Source organism: Cricetulus griseus, chromosome X (assembly GCF_003668045.3).
Source record: "Cricetulus griseus strain 17A/GY chromosome X, alternate assembly CriGri-PICRH-1.0, whole genome shotgun sequence".
NCBI classification, from domain to species: domain Eukaryota; kingdom Metazoa; phylum Chordata; class Mammalia; order Rodentia; family Cricetidae; genus Cricetulus; species Cricetulus griseus.
In genome coordinates this window covers 65,607,619-65,624,088 of record NC_048604.1, presented here as the reverse complement: position 1 = coordinate 65,624,088, position 16,470 = coordinate 65,607,619, and the positions used below count along the sequence as shown (strand labels likewise).

Below are 16,470 nucleotides of genomic sequence, written 5' to 3'. Positions count from 1 at the left end.
TTGCAGTTACTCCTGGATATGTACTCACATCTGAAGATTTGGAACTAGGAGCTTCCGATGAGAAAGAACATGTGATGTTTGTCTGGGTTTTATCTGCTTTTAATTGTGGTGATACTGGCTTCATAAAGAGTTTGGTATTTTTTTCCCCTTTTCTCGTTTATGGAATAGTTTGAGTAGTATTGGCATTAGTTCTGTGATGCTCTGCTAGAATATTTCTGTGACTCCATCTAGATTTGAACTTTTCATAATTTCTTCACTGCTCTGAATTATTTCTCTCCATCTACTATCTTGGGATTTGGATTGTTTTTGTTTTTCCAAAGCCTAAAGATACACAAGTTAGTTTTTTGAGACCTTGCAAATCGTTATACTTTTAATATTTTAAAACTTAAGCTTCATTATCAGAAATTGAAACTTAAAAAAAATCACACACTAAAATTAGCCAGACCCAAAGATTATACAACTCACTAAACTTCTATACGTCATTTGAAAAGAAAGCTGTGGAGTGTCACATTGATTTACATTTTCACTATTGCAGGAACAGAGAGAGCCAATGCTCAGGCCTCAGGCTTTTGTGGGACTCGAGTGCACCCTGTGACCAGGACTGCACTCCAGTGGCTTCAGAGGTGAGTGCAGGGCTTGGGCTTTGGCTCCAGTGTGCCCAGTATCCCCTAAGAGACAAACACTGATTCCAGTAATCTCTGGGGTTGTTATGAGTGTGGGATTCTGATTTCTATGGGTCCAGTACAGGACCTGGAATCTATATTTCTGTAGTTCCAGAGGCTACTTTGGGCCAGTGGCTCTAACCACAGCCCCAGATAGTAGACAGACTTTACTGGGTCTGAAATTTGGTATCCTGTCTCCAGCAGGTTCATACAATCCAAGGAGTGACCAAGGTTTTGGTCCTGCTGGCATATAGCCAAGATGAGACCATTTCAGCAACCCATTCGATAACCATCACCGAGTTCCACTAGTCCCCTTAACTAAACTTCATCCTGATACTCCTCTATGCAGAAAACAATATCCTAACAGGCTTGGAAGAAGAGGAAAGTCAAAAGGAACCCACTTCAACAGATGCATAAAACATAACGAAGCAATATAAAAAAAATGACACAACCACCACCTATGGCCCATGACCAACAGACCAAATCCCCTATAAGGGGATCCTAAATTATGGATATAGTTGAACTGAGAATTTGGAGTTACTGTTCAAAAGTAATGATCATATAGAAGAGTTAAAAAACCAGATGCATAAATTAAGGATATCTATCCAAGACCTTGAAAGGGCAGTCTCCAAAGTGAACATACCCACTAGTAAATTGGAGATAAAACTCCAAAATATTGAGGAAAAATTTAGAAATGACATTGAAACCCTGAAAAATGATCAAACATAAATAACCCTTTCCTCTCCAAGTTGCTTTTGGTCATGGTGTTTCATCAGAACAGACAGCAAACCAGGATAATGTCTATCCAAGACCTTCTAGCTCTTGAAGTTTCATTGAATAAGCAGCAGTTATTTGGATGGGTTTGCCTTTATATTTTGACTCCCCCCCCTTTCAATACCTCTCTTTTTTCTTTCTCTTATGAGATGGGAGGTATTTTTGCTTTGTTTTTAACTTTTTGATTCTTTGTGGCTTTCACATCATGCATCTTGATCCCATTTATCTCCCCACTTCATATCTACCCTCTGCCCTTGCAAATGCCACCCCCCAATACAATAAAATTTAAAAGAAAAAAAGAAACATCTCGTCATGGAAGCTGTAGTGTGACACAGTGAACCACATGGCATACCCTTTAGTCCATGCATCTTTACTTGTAAGTGTTCATTGCAGTGAGTCACTGGTCCAGTTGGAGGCCTTTGGTCTATGCTACATCATCAATACTGGGCCCTGACTGGGACTCCTCTTAGATATTGTTGTTACCCTGTGTCGTGGAGACCCTGCAGTTCTGCATCTACAGGACGGGCCCCTTCATGTGCTTCAGCAGATCATACACATTGGCCAACTCATAGCCCTAGTTCTGGACCTGGGTAATTGCAGGGTTGCTCAGCCTGCCAGTTCTACCCCATCCTCATCACCAGGGTGAGCTCTCCAGCACTACCCCAAGCTAGTTGACTTTATGCAGCAGGCAGCAAGGGGCAGGGGCAGGTTCTGTTTTCATGCCCTCAGGGCTGGCTTACTAACACCTATACCACCAGGGCCAGTTCTGTGTTGCCCAGACGGGTGTAGGGGCCACATTCTAGAGTGTTGGCGCTGGTGAGGGCAGGGCAACTCTCCCACTCTCATGACCTCAGGGCCAGTTCTGCCCACAGGCGATAAGGGCGGTGGGGGGCATCGCTCTTGTTCACACCACTGATGGTACCAGATCTCCCACACTCACATTCTTGGGGAAGCTCCCCCTCCAACAGAGACGTGGTGTGTGTTTTAACTGATTTGGAGTGTTCCACTCCACCTTGTCTTCAAAGACCTGATATTCTTTTTGTGTGATCCATTCTGTTGTTGGCGTTCCACTGAGCTTTTTTTTTTTTTTTTTTTAACAGATTTTAAAGTTCATTTGTTATTTTGTTTCAGTGTTGTTTTTGTTTTGGTGTTTCTATCTTTACTGAATTTAGTTTTCATATATTGAAATATCCTCATTGTTTTGTTTAGCTGTTTATGTTTATGTGGCTTTCCATTATTTTATTCCTGTTATCTTTAAGTTCATTCATGTGGCTATCTGTACCCTCTCTGAATGCTTTGAAATCGTTGAACATGTTTATAATTGTCTTTTGGAATTCTGTGTCTTGAATTTCTTCTAACTTAATCTCTTTAGGGAACATTACTAAGAAATTGGTTATTTGGAAGACGACTGAATATTGGATTAGTTTACCCAGTTTTTGCACATCTAGATTTACAATGTTATTTGTATTTTGACATGGGTTTTTAACCCACCAGGTCAGAGATCCCAAGTGTGATTGTGGGCTAGGTAGCTTGGGGGACCCTTGAGATAGAATGATAAGGGGTCTGGGGTTTCAGTGGGGACAAGGTCTAGTACACAGTCTAAGTGGAGTTGCTATGGAGCACTGGACCGCCCGAAGAGTTGGCATTGGAGTCACTTACTGAGGGCCAGGACTTGGTGATTGCATGGGGTGGTTGTGGTGCACAGGACCAGATGTGGAGTGTGCCAGGAGTCAGGGTAGGTAGGGGTGGGTCACTTTCCTAGCCTGAGCCAGAGCAACCTTGTGGAAGAGCTATGGTGCACTGTAATGCTGTCAGAATGGGTGAGGGGGCAGTGTTAAGATACAGTCCTCCCTACAGCCACTGTGGAAATCAGTATGGCAATTTATCAGAAAATTAGGGATCAACCTACCTCAAGACCCTGCAATACCACTGTTGGGCATATACCCAAAGGAGGCACATTCACACCACAACGACATTTGCTCAACTATATTCATAGCAACATTATTTGTAATAACCAGATCTTGGAAACAACCCAGATGCCCCTCAACTGAACAATGGATAAAGAAAATGTGGTATATTTATGCAATAGAGTACTACCAGGGGTAAGAAACAATGACATCCTAAAATTCACAGGCAAATGGACAGAACTAGAAAAAAACATCCTGAGTGTGGTAACCCAAAACCAGAAAGACTAATTTAGTATGTATTCACTCATAAGTGGATACCAGACATAAAGCAAAAGATACCCAGTCTACAATTCACAACCCAGAGAAGCTAGAATCCTCTTCCAGAAACAGATGAAAGTAGATGCAGAAAACCACAACTAACCTTTGGGCCAAGCTCCTGGAGTACAATCAAAGTGAGGGAGGAGCAATAATATGAACAAAGGAGTCAAGACCACGATGGGAAAACCCACAGAATCAGCTGACAGGAGCTAGTGAGAGATCAGTGACTGAGGTCTGACAAATGGGGAACCTGCATAGGACTGAATTAGACTCCCTTAATATAGGTGACAATGGTGCAAATGGGATGATATATGAAGCCACTGGCAGTGGGTCCAAGATCTAACACTAATGCACAAACTGATTTAGTGGAGCCCATTCTACATGGAGAGATACCTTGCTCAGCCTAGATACGGGGGTGTGAGGGGTGGAGAAGTGCTTTGGTCCTGCCTCAATGAGATGATGGGACAGACTTAGTAGATTTCCTAGGGGAGGCCTTACCCTTTCTGAGGAGCAGATGGGAGGTGAGGAGGAGTGGGGGGAGCAGGAGGGGAGGAAGGAGGGAGAACTGGGATTGGAATGTAAAAACTAAATGAATGAAAAAAACGATAGGGTCCTCCTCCCCACACCTTCCCAGATACATGACCTCTTATTCTTTAATTATTATCCTTACATACGCATATGTGTTTATATAAATAAAACCTGCTCAGTCCATTTAGTTTTGCTCATATGTATGTGTTTAAGGCTGAACACTTGGTTGGATACCCACAGAGGCTAGGTTAAGGACGAGGGGAGGAGAGGTTCTTCCAAGAAAGAGTAAATAGAATATAGTGTTATGGAGAGATAAAGGGGAAACTAGAATAGGAGGACTAAACGGGGAGGGGGAGAGAACAGGGTAAAACAGGATTATGGAGAAGGACAACTAACAGTAAAGGCCCATGAAAAACAACATGTAAACCAACCACTACAGAAGCTTCCTAAAATATACACATATATGAAAGGAATTCAAATGGAGTCATCATATAAGGGGTGAGACTGCCCCAACTAGACATTTTATGCTAACAAGTAAAACCTTCAGTATTGGGAATGGGTTACATTTTGAGTCACTGGCTGAAGGGGATCCATGGCCCTCCCCTAAATTTCACAGGCTATTGTGAAAGCTATTGGTTGGTCCCCATAACCTAATGGTAAGTCTCTATGGCTGAAGACAATACTTACTTACATCATGACACATGAAGAAATGAGCTGGTGCCCAACTAGAAGCTTCACTACTATTGACTTTGTTCATGGTGCTGGAAGGTACTCTGCACACTCCTAGAGGAGAAAAGTAATTATCAGTATCACCCAGCTACAAACCCTACAACCTACAACAGTTACCTGCTTATAAGATAGGCTGGTACAACAGTGGTACAAATGTTTGGGCGTAACCAACCACTTTCTGATTGGATTCGAAGCCCACTAAATGAGATGGAATCCATACCTAACACTACTAAAGTGGCCTAGAACCTGAGTATAGGTCACAGTTAGGGGAAAACCTAATACTATTAGTCTGTTAAAGGAACTTAGCAATAAAATGACTCCCAATGACATACTGCTATAGCCATAGTTCCTTGCATCACCCAACCCTCATAAGAGAAGCTTCTTTTGGCAATAGACGGGAATTAACACACAGGCCCACAAGTGGACAATGTGTAGAGTCTGTTCAGTTTCTTTTTGTTCATCCATCCATCCATCCATCCATTCATTCATTCATTCATTCTTTTCTTTGGTTTTACGAGACAGGGTTTCTCTGTGTAACAGCTCTGGCTATTCTGAAACTCATTTTGTAGACCAGGCTGGCCTTGAACTCACAGAGATTCTCCTGCCTCTGCCTCTCGAATGCTGGAATTGAAGGCGTGTGCCACCACTGCCCAGCTTGGCTTCATTTCTTTTGGAGGGGGTGGAAGAAACATGAAGTTAGGTGAGTAGGGAGAAGGGGAGTATCTGCGCAGAGCTGAGAAAGGGGAAAAACATGATCAAAATATGTTGAATGAAAAGAAATTAACCAAAGAGAAAAAAAAATAAGACCTAGAGATGCAGCTCATAGCTCAGCCGTAGCCAATTTGCCTACCGTGCAAGGACTTGCATTCAAGTTCTAGTACCAGAAAACTTTTTAATTAAAAACAGAAAATAAGCCGGGCATTGGTGGTGCACGCCCTTAATCCCAGCACTCAGGAGGCAGAGGCAGGTGGATCTCTATGAGTTCGAGGCTACCCTGGTCTCCAGAGCAAGTGCCAGTATAGGCTTCAAAGCTACACAGAGAAACCTTGTCTTGAAAAACCAATAAATAAATAAATAAATAAATAAATAAATAAATAAATAAATAAAGGGATACAATGAAAAGTATCCTTTTCAGCTTAATCTTCCATCTCCTTTGTTCCTACTTACCCACTCATCCACAGTTAACCACGGTTATTGCTTTCTTCAGTAAACCTCAAGTACACGTGCTTGTGTACAAGCAAGTATATAGCTTCCCAAATATACAATATGCAGTATTAACATACATTTTTAACAAACACTTTCTGCACACTTAATAGTATATCTTGCTGGTCTATACACTGTGGTATATAAAACATTTCCTCATTCTTTGTAGCGGCATTGTAGTTTCATAACCATTTATTTAATGGGTGCTTTGATAGACATTTGAGTTTTGCTATTAAAAATAATGCTGTAGTGAATGACTTGCATACATGTCTTTTCAAACACATACAAACACTAGCATATCTACAGGATATGGTTTTGGAAGGGAAACTGCTGGGTTACAGGCTATAGACAGTCACAATTTCGCAGACTGCTTACATTGCCTTCAATAAACATATCAAATTATACTGTTAACAACAATGCCTAACAAGTTTCCCTGGCAGAGTCATGATAACAGTATTTTTTCAAATGTTTTGTCATTAAAATTGGTCTTTTAAGTTTTTATTTTTGGATTTTCAGTTTATAATGGCTGTTGGCAAACAGGCCTTGATGCTCCCTCCCCCAGCTTCTGACTAAAATACCTAAGAATACCCAGAAAAGGAGAAAGCTTGCAACTAAAATAAAGCACATGCTCTCTCTCTCTCTCTCTCTCTCTCTCTCTCTCTCTCTCTCTCTCTCTCTCTCTCTCTCACACACACACACACACACACACACACACACACACACACACACACTTTTCTCTAAGGACTTTTCTCAATAATCCCATACGGTATTGTGAGACATATTTGACAAATGAAAAAGCCATGGCTCAGAAAGCTGAAACCATCTGCTTATCTAGAGATATATCATAAGGGTCAGAGCTAGGGGCCAGAATGATGGCTCAGAGATTAAGCACACTTGTCACTCTTGCAGAAGACTTGGGTTCAGTTCTCAGAACCCACACGGCCACCTATACCCACCTGCATCTCTAGTCCCAGGGGATCCAGCACCCTTTAGTTGCCTCCATGGACATATGCACATACATACGTGCAGGTAAACACTCAAACACATAAAATAATCCTGTTCTTTAACAAAGTGGCAGACCTGAGCTTCAAATATAGGTCTGCCAGATTATGAAGCAATACTCTTCAATATGGCACACATTTACTTTCTTTCTCTGTTCCTACCAAGGTACAGGGACAGGATTATAAAATCAGAAAAATTGTTTGCCCCCTCAGATTGAGTACTGACTTCTGAGAAAGTTCAAAATGCTTTTCTTTCTTCTATTCCTTCATATCTACAGTAGTTTCCCCCTTATATCTGTGGAAAACTACAATTTGGAAACTCAAAAGTATATGTATAAAATGGGTAAAAGAATGTAGAACTGAAGAGAGGGATGCATTTGATAGCCACTGGAGAAGATAATGCACTATAACAAGTGTGGTTAATATCAAGCCTTTACAGTAGTCAGGCACTGGCCAAGAGTTTTCATTGCAACAGCTCAATTGTGTAGAGTCTGCCAGCCCTTCAAGGTGAAGAAGCTGAAGCTTGAGGAAGTATTTGCTCAAACTGACAAAAACATAGGTGGAGCTGGGCTATTTCTGTGAAAGGATTATTTACTCACAGAGTGAGAGAAAAGACTGTAGCACTGCTGTTCATTTGCAACCTATACCAATGGCTGTGCTCTTCCTTGCACCACTATTCTAAATTGCAAATCATCTCCTTCTGTGACTTCAGACTCAGATCACTAGAGGTAGAATTTGATATTAAAGGGAGTCCAGCATGCATAGGACCAAAAGTAAAAACAAATTTATTTGCCTAAGACACAGTACTGGGCTGCAGTTTCCATGTGCCTTCATCCTGCTTCAATTCTTCAATCCTTCCCATCTGTTCACCAGTTCATGGAATAATTCTCTTCCCTGCCATAGATGCAGATCTAAATAAAGTGTGATAGAAACCTGACACAGCCTGAAAATGAAGGGAACTCCAAGGGGACGCTGCTCTGTAGTGTTTCTTTTAAGCTCCTTGGGGCTTCTGCCATCTCTTGGTTTAAGTGTTGGGGAAAGCCACCCCTGACTGCTGGAGTCTGTGTCAAGGAAGTGAGTCAGAGACTTTGGGTAAACAGCAGGTTAGAAGCTGCCTTCATGTAAGCCTGTGAAGGAGAGACTCAAAGTAAAAGAACCTAGACACTGGTCCAAACAGAGGCAGAGCTTTTGATATCCACAAAGAAAATGCAAGGAAACCTGTAATGTGCAAAGAGAGGCAACAAATTCATAGAAATTAAGCTGAACATGGCTCTCTGGGGGAGGGAAGGGATGCAGAAATCACTTCCTAAAATTCTTTCTTTCTCTCTCAGAGGAGTGGGGACTAAACGTGCTGCTCAACAAAATTCCCAAATAAAGCCAGAAGATTTACCAATAGATGGGCAACCACAACACAAACACAAGTAACATAAAGCAAGGTCACATGACTGCCCCAGAAAGATCATAATTCCTCTACTACAGAGCTCAAAGATACTAATATGTAAAATGCTGGATAAAAACTTCCAAAGTTGACTGATAAGAATGATCAATTACCTGAGAGAGGATGCAAAAAAGCAGATGAAGTCAGGGAAGGAGGTGGAAAGTAAGGATACAAGGAAACACTATGGAAAGAATCAGAAAAATTGATGAGAATATTAGCAACACAGGCAAAAGAATGGCAATAGACAAAAATTCAGCAAGGAAATTGCAATTTCCATGGCATTTGCGCACGCCCACGCACGCCCACACACACTCATCTAAAGAATCTGAAAGGGAGCCATACATGTTGGTACATGCCTGCAATCCCAGAATCTCAGAAATAGATATAGGAGGATAAGAAACTCCAACTCACCACTATTATCTTCAGCTACATAGTAAGTTCAAGGTCAGGCTGGATACATAAGACACTGACTGTCTCAATGTAAGCAAGCAAGCAAGCAAGCAAGCAAGCAAACAAACAAACAAATAAAACAACTTCTCAAACAAGCAAAAAAGTTATAAGGAAAAACATGAATTCACCTACAAAGCAGAAACATCAGAATTAACATCAGACTAATGGCTCAACAACCCTAAATGCCTGAAAATAGCCATGAAACATCCCTGTACAATAAAGACACTTCTGGAGGCATCAACATCCCTGATTTCAAGCTCTATTACAGAGCTATAGTCCTGAAAACAGCTTGGTATTGGCACAAAAATAGACAGGTAGACCAATGGAATCGAGTTGAAAACCCTGATATTAACCCACACACCTATGAACACCTGATTTTTGACAAGCAATCCAAATTTATACGATGGAACAAAAAGAACATCTTCAACAAATGGTGCTGGCATAACTGGATGCTGGCATGTAGAAGACTGCAGATAGATCCATGTCTATCGCCATGCACAAAACATAAGTCCAAATGGATCTAAGACCCCAACATAAATCCAGCCACACTGAACCTATTAAAAGAGAAAGTGGGAGATACCCTTGACGGAACTGGTACACAAGACCACTTCCCGAACATAACAACAGTAGCACAGACACTGAGATCGATAATTAATGAATGGGACCTCCTGAAACTGAGAGGCTTCTGTAAGGCAAAGGACACAGTCAGCAAGACAAAACAGCAGCCCACAGAATGGGAAAAGATATTCACCAACCCCACACCCGACAGAGGACTGATCTCCAAAATTTACAAAGAACTCAAGAAGGTAGTCTCCAAAACATGAAATAATCCAATAAAAAAGTGGGGTACAAAACTAAATAGACAATTCTGAATAGAGGAATCTAAAATGGCTGGAAGACACATAAGATAATACTCCTTAGCCATCAGGGAAATAGAACTCAAAACAACTCTGAGATACCATCTTACACTGGGCTAAAATCAAAAACACCAATGACAGTGTATGCTGGAGAGGATGTGGAGAAAGGGAACACTCCTCCACTGCTGGTGGGAGTGGAAACTCGTATAGCCACTTTGGAAATCAATATGGTAGTTCTTCAGGAAAATGCGAATGAATCTACGACAAGATCCAGCAATTCCACTCCTAGGCATATACCCAAAAGAAGCACATTCATACAACAAGGACATCTGTTCAACGATGTTTATAGAAGCATTATTTGTAATAGCCAGAACCTGGAAGCATCCTAGATGCCCCTCAACTGAAGAATGGATAGAGAAAATGTGGTACATTTACACAATGGAATCTTGAAATTCACAGGCAAATGGATGGAACTAGAAGAAAGCATTCTGAGCGAGGTAACCCAATCACAAACAGACAAACATGGTATGTACCCATATATGGATATTAGACCTAGAGCAAAAGATTATCAGCCCACAATCCACACACCGCCAGAGAAGCTAGGTAACAAGGACTCTAAGAGAGACATAAATGGTCCCCCAGAGAAGTGGAAAGGGACAAGATCTCCTGAGCAAATTGGGAGCATGGGGAGAGGGGAGAGGGAGCTAGGAGAAAGAGAAGGGGAGAAGAGGACATGAGGGATCAGGGAGGTTGAGTCTCGGGGAAGAATAGAGGAGAGCAAGAAAAGAGATACCATAATAGAAGGAGCTATTATAGGTTTAAAGAAAAATCTGGCACTAGGGAAATGTCCAGAGATCTACAAGGATGACACCAACTAACAATCTAAGCAACAGAGGAAAGGCTACCTTAAATGCCCTCCCCTGATAATGAGATTGATGACTGACTTATATGCCATCCTATAGCCCACATCCAGCAGCTGGTGGAAGTAGAAGCAGACACCCACAACTAATCACTGAACTGAACTGGAATCCAGTTGCAGAGGACGAATGATGAGCAAAGGGGACAAGACCAGGCTGGTAAAACCCACAGAAACAGTTGACCTGAACAAAGGGGAGCTCTTGGTCCCCAGACTGATAGCTAGGAAACCAGCACAGGCCTGATCTGGACCCCAGGAACGTGGGTCTCAGTGAGGAGACCTAGGAAATCTATGGGGCCTATTGTAGTAGATCAGTACTTATTCCTAGCACAGGTGTGGAATTTGGGAGCCCATTCCACATACAGGCATACTCCCTGAGCCAAGACACAAGGGGGTGGGCCTAGGCCCTATCCCAAAGGATATGAGGGACTCTGATGACCCTCTGTGGAAGGCCTCACCCTCCCTGGGGAGCCGAAAGGGTATGTTATAGGTAGGGTTTTAGTTGGGGGAGGGGAAGGGAGGGGGGAGGGAGAGGAAACTGGGATTTATATGTAAAAGAATCTTGTTTCTAATTCAAATAAAAAATGGAAAAAAAAGTAAATTTTCATTTAAATTAGAAACAATCTTATTTTACATATTAATCCTAGTTTCCTCTCCCTCCCATCCTCCCATGCACCCTCCCATCCCATCTCCCACCCACTCCCCAGGGAGGGTGAGGCCTTCCATGGGGGAATCATAAAAGTCTGTCATCTCATTTGGGGCAGGGCCTAGGGCCTAAGAGTGTATCCCTCCATGGGGAACTGGCTCCCAAAATCTACTCATGCACTAGGGATAAATACTGGTTCCACTGCCAAAGTCCCTATAGACTGCCCAGGCCTCCTACCTGACACCCACATTCAGGGTACCTGGTCTGTGGTCCTATGTTGGATCCCCAGCTGTCAGACTGGGGTCCATGAGCTCCTACTTGTTTAGGTCAGCTGTTTCTGTGGGTCTATCCAACATGGTCTTGACTCCTTTGCTTATCACTCCTCCCTCTCTACACTGGATTCCAAGAGTTCAGCTTAGTGCTTAGCTGTGGGATCCTTCCAAAATTTCAATGATAGGCACTTCTATGGCTACTAAGTAATGTGCTCTCCAAATCAAGCCAAAAAGAAAGTCCTAAGTAACTTTTTGTCTCCATGGAGATCAGCATCAGAATAAAATAAAATAACTCTTCAGGTCACTTGTATAACTCTTTACATGTGTCCCAAGTTTGTACTTATGCATCTTGGTGTAAATGGCCATTGATTCCTTAGTCTACATCTAAAATCTGTATGTGGTCTTCCTACTTTAGATGAGTAGACTGCCAGACTGCAGAGCTGGGAGGTCCTGAGCTCTTAGTTAAGCTGTTCTATAGAAGAGGACTGGGTTTTGCCCGTGTTTGCCTTAGTTTAGCTCTAGACCAGTGGTTCTGAACCTGTGAATCATGACACTTTTGGGGATGACCATTTCACAGGGATTGCATATCAGAATCTATATTATGATTCATAACAGTAGCAAAGCTATAGTTATTAAGTAGCAACAAAAATAATTTTATGGTTGGGGTCACCACAACACGAGGAACTGTATTAAAGGGTTGCAGCATTAGGAAGGTGAGAACTACTGTTCTAGACAGAACAGAGATTACCACAGAGAATATCTTGAGGAGACTTTATCTTCCTGGCCCTGGGATAGAATGTTTGGTATTACCTCATCTTGCAACTCTTGAAACTCTTTTAGGACACAGTGCCCAAATGTACTTTCACTGAATTACAGGATTATGCTAATTTTGGCTGCTATTATGAACTATTATATACTAGATGACATGTAAATATAAAGTCAAAGTTATGAATCAGGAAGCAAGAGGCTATGTCTCCCAATTACTTCATAGATGGGAGTTGGAGATAAGCTGATCACTCACTGTGTAACTGATAATCGGGTTTATCCACATAGCAAAGCTCCAGGATAAAATAACAGGAGGTAAACATCTCTCACTGTGCTGGAAGCTGGAAGCCTGAATTCACAGTGGCAGCGCAGTTGGGATCAGATGAGTATTTTCTTCCAAGCTGCAAATCTGTATATGCACATGGTAGGAGAGCTGGCTCTCTGGCTTCTTGTAGTGAGGGAGATAACCTGATTCACAAGGATGACACATTCATGACCTAATTATTTTCTCAGTATCCATAACTAAATACCATCACATTAGGGGCTAGATTTCAATAGAGGAAATATGAGTAGTCAGTCTAGAAGAAGGCCACACTGAGATACTGTTTCTGAGCCACTTAGAAAATCTTCATCTGACTAACAGTTTTTTTCTTTTTTTGGACAATGGGGTGTTTATTTGGAATGCTATGTAGAGATGTATATTAGCTTTTGCTTGGAGCTATAGCATGGGAAAGATCATGCAAAGTAAAAGCAGAATTTAGGTTACCTAAAAACTACAAGGCCATTAGCCACATATTTTAGAACAGAAGAGACACTGGACAGAGGCTGGGGTGATGGATCAGTAGGTGAAGCACATGCTATACAAGTGTGAGGACCTGAGATTGAGTCCCTGGAACTCACTCAATACTAATACAGAGGCATGCATCTGGAATCTCAATGGTCCTAGAGCAAAACTGGAAGAATCCCCAGAAGCTCAAGAGCCAGCTGACTTAGTATACACAGCAGCAAAATATAAGACTCTGCATGAAGATGGGAAGCATGGACTGACACCCGAGGACCCCCACATACATACACCCACACAAATGTGCACATGCACTACACACAGACATGAAAGACAAAGGGACTAAATAATAAATGAGGTGGGGCGTGACAGAGAGAAAAACACCTAATTTTGACCACTGGCACATATGGGCACATGCACACACATATGTGTATTCACACACAAAGAGAAACATTGCTAAAGATGACATCATCCCAACACAAAATCAATACTTAAGCAGTTGGTTGGGTGTGGTAATGCACACCTTTAATTCCATACTCAGCAGGCAGAGGCAAGCAGATCTCTGTGAGTTTGAGGCCAGCATGGTCTATGCAGAGAGCTCTAAAGCAGCCAGGGCTACATAGACTCTGTCTCAAAAAAAAAAAAAAAAAAAATCAAGCAGTTATGCTACAATAATAAAATCAGAGGGATATAAGCTGATCATTGTCTACCACTGCTTGATAAATCAGTGGTGTCCTCACAGCAAAGCTTAAGGATATAATTCAGGAAATAAACAGACTAAAACATTAATATGCGGTCTATTGTATAAAACTATTTATACCCACATTCTATTAAAGATGGTCAGGAAAGGCAGGGTGTTGGTGGCGCACGCCTTTAATCCCAGCACTCGAGAGGCAGAGGCAGGCAGATCTCTGTGAGTTAGAGGCCATCCTGGTCTCCAGAGCGAGTGCCAGGATAGGCTCCAAAGCTACACAGAGAAACCCTGTCTCGAAAAACAAAAACAAAAACAAAAAGATGGTCAGGAACATTTCCTAGGCTGGTAGTGGAAAGGTGGAGAAGGGAGAAGAAACAATTTATAGGAAAAATGACTTCTATACTCCTATTATGGTAGCTCTGGTTTTTCCTCTCACCATCTCCCTTATCACCAGGGGAACACAGGTATTACAGACATATGCTGTCATGCCAGGTTTTACATGGGTTCTGGGGATTTGAACCCAGTTCTTCACACTTGCACGGCAAGTACTTACCCACTGATACATCTCTGCAGCCTCTGTGTGTCTGTATATGTAATAAATATATATAGGAATGCTTCAATTAAAATAATGAGCACATCCATCAAACATATTTGTTTTATTACTGGGCCATAAAAATGACTTAGCAAACCTAAAACACACATGGTCACCCAAATGTTCTCTTCTTGTTTTAAGTGAACTCTGTATCCTTTGACCAACATGTCCTCATGTCTATCACCTGCACCCCATCCCACCTTCTGGTAACTATTATTCACTACTTCTATTGAGTTCCATAATTGGGAGATTCTACATATACGTGAGATAAAACAATAGTCATTTTTCTGAATTCAGCTTACTTCATCTAGCATAATGTCCTCCAGGTTCATTCATACTTAAGTACATGGTCAACTTTTCCTTCTCTAGTAAGGCTACATAATATTCCAATGATGGAATCTTTGACTGCACTCTCAGATGTGTTTACAATCACATACAGCTTGAACATGGGGTGTGCCAACTTAAGAATGCCATCATAACTTGCCATCGATAGATAAAAAGGTTCACAAGGCCCTACCCCTAGCTAAGGAGCTACTGGCGGTTGGCAGCTTCTGGGGAAAGTTGAATAAGTAAGTTTTCTTCCAGGGGAATGAATGGTCCCAGTAGGTTGACTACAATCCAGTGGTGGCTTCACACCCATGTGCATTTTATGAGCACTAATTTTGGATTTTGGCTTTACACACACACACACACACACACACACACACACACACACACACACACACACACACAAAGAGAGGAGATGAAGTTGGGAGGAGATTGGGGAGTATCTAGGAGGAGTTGGAGACAAGGAGTGGGTAGATATGACCAAAATACATTGTATACATGTATGAAAACCTCTAAAGTAATTTTAAATGGAAAACTTGTAGAAGGGTAGCCAGAGAGTAAAATGGGGTTCAGTCCTGTAGGGGCTTACTAGCTAATGACTGGCCTTTCCCGCTGTGTGACATCAGAAACCAGTGAGGTGCTATAACGCCTTGTGCAGAACAAGAAATGCATCAATTTGAAGGATGCGACTTTAAAAACTTTTTAGATGAAGAATTCAAGTCCCAAACAAGGACTTCTGATAAAGCACATGATCTGAACAGAAAGCAGGTCATAGGGTTTTATATACTGGATGCCAGATGGCTACAGATGTGGACCTAGGTTTTCTAGATACACAGATGTAAAGAGGGAAATGTGATCCTTAAAAGACTCATGGCATCACTTAAATCAAACTCAACTAACTGCTCAGAAAAACTGGCCTTTTCCCTGACATGAACCTTTCCCGGGAAGGATTCCATGTCATAACTGGCCTTTCATTTCAATGCTATCCTAACATGAAATACAAGATTTATGGAAAATGTTTCTTCCTCTCACTGTGAGTACAGTTAAACGAAAGCCATTTGTCTTCTCCCATTCACCATCACCCCGAAACTGCTCAGTGTACATATATATATGGTGCCAATGTGTTTTATTTATTATTTTGCTATATGACATGTTATTTATTATTTCCTTTCCTACCTTCCTATCTCCTTCCCTTCTGTCACAGGGTCTCTAGCCCAGGCTGGCCTTGAGCTCCTATGTAGCCAAGGATAACTTCGAATTTCTAATCCTCCTGCCTCTACTTCTAGAATGCTGGCATTAAAAGCATGCATTATCACACCAGGTTTATGGGGTACTAGGCCTCAGGAATTCTATACAAGCATTCTACTAATTGAGATATATACATTCTAGCCCTTTCTAAAAATTTTATTTTTCTTTTAGAAACAGGATCTCACTATGTAGCCAAGGCTAGCTTTGAATTTTGAGTGATCCTCTTGCCCCAAACTCAACCTTGAGTGCATCTGTCATAGGGATCCACCATCATGCCCACCTTAGGGCTATTTACTGTTTGCATGTCAGTATACTTTACAAATATTAATCTTAGTTTTATTTCATTTTATTTTGTCCATGAC

General features: G+C 41.7%; 1 long non-coding RNA gene across 15 annotated transcripts in view; it reads right to left on the bottom strand.

Annotated features, from left to right (window-relative positions):
- Magee2 overlaps positions 1-16,470 on the bottom strand; it is a 156,642-nt gene that overhangs the window by 102,626 nt on the left and 37,546 nt on the right. For 6 of the 15 annotated variants that reach the window (XR_004771361.1, XR_004771362.1, XR_004771370.1 and 3 more), the window contains exons 7-8: positions 12,723-12,934; positions 4,881-4,972 (exon numbers count right to left, since the gene is read on the bottom strand). This is a non-coding gene — a long non-coding RNA (MAGE family member E2). Of the gene's footprint in view, positions 1-4,876; positions 4,973-5,509; positions 5,652-12,722; positions 12,935-16,470 lie in introns of all 15 variants that reach the window. The other 9 variants (XR_003488414.2, XR_004771364.1, XR_003488411.2 and 6 more) reach the window with 5 other exon arrangements.